Here is a 4,508-nt window from a genome sequence, read left to right as displayed (position 1 = left end):
ACAAAAAAGGCATTGACAAGAGGTAAGGCCGCTGTCCACCTGGGAGTCGAACTGACACCCGGTGGAGCGGTGTCCCTTCCTGGCTTATTGAAAGCCATGCGAGATAGAACGCTGAGTGTATGGCAAGAGCGATGGGATAGGTCGACGAAGGGTAGATTGACTTTCTCTTTCTTCCCTTCAGTTAAAAGCAGAATGGAAGGGGCGCACATAAAACTGGATCACTATATGACGCAATTGGTGTCCGGTCATGGGGAGCTCAGGGGGCGGCTACATAGTCTCGCCTTGTCTCCTCATCCGAACTGTTCATGTGGTGACACTAACCAGACAGCCGAGCACATTCTGTGGCACTGCGAGTTGATGAAGGATGCCCGAGAGGAAATGTTGGATGGCTTGAGAGGGATTACAAGACCGCCATGGAATGCCGATCTCGTGTTGAACAGAGAGAATTTTGAATGCTTCAAAAAGTTTGTAAAGTCTTGGGTAGAGAGATGGCCTGTGCTAAGAGTTGCTGATTTAGATTAAAATCATCTTTGTTTCAGGTGCCAAGCGTATTGTTCCTGTCACTAGACGGTTACTCCTCTATAACAACTTTAATATTGTTTATGCGCGATTGCTTTGTGTTTTATTTTTATTTTTATTTACTCATTGGTTTTACTTTCTTTGTCTTATGGCATGATCGCAATGCATTTATTATTTTATTTGTTTGTTTTATTATTTCTTATTCATTTATTGTGTATATTGGCTTTTTACACCGTTTTTGCCAGTTCTTTACACTGTTTTTTTTTTATGCACATTCTTCCTTTTACTTTTGAATTTGGGCCTTATTTATTAGGAACGCGTTGATAGTGATAATACTGTTTCTTTTTGTGTTTTAGCTCTTTAATACTATGTTAATCTTTTTTTCCCTTTTTTTTCTATTATGAACGGTCAATTTGTTGTTGATCACAACTTATTTTCTACGTTTGTTATTTGCCTTATTTGTTACTAACAAATTGGTTTATGAATAGGTTGTCGAACTGAACTCTATCGTACTGTATTGTTCATTTCCCAACCATGGGGGCGGATAGACCCTGTTCCTGCATCCAGTAAGGTGACATCAATCCAGGGCGGCTGTCCCACGAACCACGGGTGCCTCCCCCGGCATCATGAGCGGGCCTGGGGAATGTTTGCGCGAGCCCGGTCCCCTTCCGTCCTGCCTCCGGTGACCTGAGGCTCACTCCATTCCCTAGGGTCTTTGGGAGTATCCCCCCCCCCTCCCCCCATTTAAATTTCTTCGAGGGTACTCTCGGAAAACTGGCTAAGGGACGCGGGTGCTTGGGATCGTTGTGGCCAGGCCGCTTGCCACGCTCATTCTTGCCGGGACCGCCCCGTGATAGTGGGGTAAACTGCCCTCGATACGCGGCTTGTATATTTTTATGTTTCAATCATACTTCCACTTATAAAATTTGTGCTCCTTATTTATTATTTAATTTTAGATGCCAAACCACCAGGCGAACACATTTCATATGTGTTCTTATTTTGTGTTACTATTAATGTAAGTATGCATACATTATTTCGTACTAACAATCATGCATGCAGGGACATTGGAGGGTCTAGAATCGTTTTAAAATAAATGTAGCTTCTTTTTACAAAAAAAAATTAGAGTTCTGACGTGTGCGGCTAAGGAGGTTAAACAATCAGTTTCCTCACACAGCCGTCGGGAAAGGGTGGGTCCCTTCCAATGTCACAAGATTGTGCGAATTTCTGGTTGACTTTCGACCACCTCGTTTACTTGCAGGAGGACAGGAGCCAAATTTTGCTAGCAAAGGGTTATTCTGAGTTCGTCAAATATACAATTAACTAATTACATTAACCTACTAAATCAATCCTTACTTGTACCTTATAGCAGCAGAGTCATAAAGGAGTGACGCCAAGCAGACACAAAAGTTAACCATAATCATACTACTAACAATTAACCATTTGAGTTTTATTTAATTACCTGTCCAAATATACATGTATAATATCTTTTACTAGCGTTTAACTAGGAAATCGTTAGGCTGCAGGGAATCAAAATAGTTACATAGGGAAAGTTAGCTCACTTAGAGAAACCATTTAAGTTTAGATTTGCAATGGAGAGACCAATTCAATTTTGAAGCTCAACACCCTGATCAGAACCAAAAGGGTTACCACAAAAATGAAAGTAATTAAAGTCCTATATCATAAACTAAAAAATTACACAACGTTTGATGGAATTTAATTACAATATAAATACGAAAATATTTACGTTCAAGATCGTAAATAACGTATTAATTAGTTAAGTACATATGTCTATAAAGATATATAGTACAAGAGAGCTTTAAGTAGCTTTCTGTAGTTATCAAAGAAAATAAGGGTCCAATTTTTATGTGATGTAGGAGAGGAATTTTCCATCCCTACGAACACATATGCAAAGCCTTAGCAAAATATAAATATCAGTCATAGCCAAGAGAGAAGAAAATTCTATATTGTTTTAAACAAAAAAGAATGGCAAAAAGCTTAAAATATCACAGAGTGTATTAGTTATTGCTGCTTTGTACTACCTATCCCAAAAAAATAAAAACCAGCGACGACGAAGACTCCATGTTCATCCGTTGATTGAGGAGAGAGACGTTTCTGGAGACTTTGTCTTGTTATATAGCACTTTGAGGGCTGACGAAAGCAAATTCTTTAATTACTTTCGAATTTCAACGAGAGCTTTTGACGAAATACTGGCAAAGATACAGGATAAACTGGTCCATTGCAGCTTACGACGCGTGCCTATATCACCGATTGAGCGACTAATGGTGACTTAAAGGTAGGAAAAAAACTTATTTATTATCATAATGTTTAATCATAGTAAAGTATAGGCAGAGATATTATATTATTAACTAACTAACCATCACGCCGTTTGGGTAGGCAGATAGGACGGACCGCCAAACAACTCGGTCTTGGCACACACTCTTTGCCTCACTCACATTCATACATCGTCTCATACATTCTCTTCTATTATTCCGACTTCTGACATGGCCCGATTCAAGTATCTGATTCACTTGATCGTACCATGTCTTGGACGTCCCCGACTTCTTCTGCCATTCACATTTGCGTCGTATATTCTTCTTACACTATTTTCTTCGTTCATTCGCTCTACATGCCCAAACCATCTGAGGGTCCCAATCTTGATCTTACTCATTATGCTTACATCAGCCTTACATTCTTTGCGGATATCCACATTTCTCACACGATCATATATTGTTTTACCACACATACATATATATTATTAAACTAAATATTATCTCTGGTATAGGTTAGAAAAAAACATATTTATTGCTTAACTACTGTTTATTATCATAATGTTTCATATTAAAGGTAAGGAGAAAGAAAAAACATACAAATTATTATTAGTAATTTAACATAGGTAATATTATTATTCATCAGTGTGTCTAGCTGTTTGATAACTCGAGTAACCTGGATTCACATCGTTGGTTTCGTACCCTAGGCAACCTGGAGTCTGATAATTGTATGATGATGCATACGAGTCGCGTGTAGACCTTTCGTCATTGGAGTAAGAGCTATTTGATCTGTTGCAATTTCTAATATCCATGGCTTCGCGCAACACTCTCGATCTAAACTCTAGCTTTTGTCCTACATCAAACATTTTTTAAATTGGACCTAAAGAAGCAAAAAAAGCCAGGTCATCAGCGGCAAGATCTGATGTTTGATTACTTAGTAAAGTTAATAACTCTCTTTCAAATGGAGAATTTTCTGGATTTGTTTTCGGGGCCCTTCTTTTTTTCTTTTCCAGCCAGGGTCTTTGTGTTGATGCTGAATCAACATCACGGTCATTCTGCTCACCCTGTTGCGTGTTTGAAACAACTTGCTGCATTAACATATCAGAATCTTGAGTATTTTCTGAAGATACCATACCATCCAATGATGCCGTATTATCTATATTTACTGAGGGTGAGGGAAAGGGACGAGAGGGCATGGTTTCATATAGTGATTCATCAACTTCATTGTCAATTGTTGGAGCTAGGAAGCTTAGTTCATCATAATATATGTACTTTTTGAATTTTCGTGCAGCACTTCCAGAAGGCGTTTTTTTCATTGCGTTTTTGGTTCGAAAATATGTTCGCTGTTTTCCACCTTTGTTGGACCAGTTTTCCTGAAATAATAAAAAAAATATATTTTCAGATTTCTTGCTACGGGTCGAAAACATACAGATTTGCAGTGCTCATTTAGGATGGGAATCGCAACAATCAGTAAGATCGTGAACGAAGTGTGTTAAGTAATATGGGAAACACTACACGATGAATGCATACCAACAATTACACCTGATGTGGAAAAATATTGCTAACGGTTTTTTTGCAAAAGACTAACTTTCCAAATTGCATCGGAGCTATTGATGGCAAGCACATCCGAATCGTAAATCCAACTGGTGGTGGATCAATATTCTACAACTATAAAATTTTTTACTCCATAGTTCTCCTAGCTATCTGCGATGCAGATTATTA

The 4,508-nt window shown here is 38.5% G+C and overlaps 1 pseudogene; it reads right to left on the bottom strand.

The window, feature by feature from the left end:
- Nucleotides 1–2,602: 2,602 nt before the first annotated feature.
- LOC149421494 (uncharacterized) lies at nt 2,603–4,102 on the bottom strand (annotated as a pseudogene).
- Between the last annotated feature and the right edge of the window lie 406 nt (nt 4,103–4,508).

The sequence above is a fragment of the Hesperophylax consimilis genome, chromosome 8 (assembly GCF_061612785.1).
Source record: "Hesperophylax consimilis isolate HC1 chromosome 8, BYU_Hcon_1.0, whole genome shotgun sequence".
Taxonomy (NCBI): domain Eukaryota; kingdom Metazoa; phylum Arthropoda; class Insecta; order Trichoptera; family Limnephilidae; genus Hesperophylax; species Hesperophylax consimilis.
This window is presented reverse-complemented; position numbering and strand designations above follow the sequence as displayed.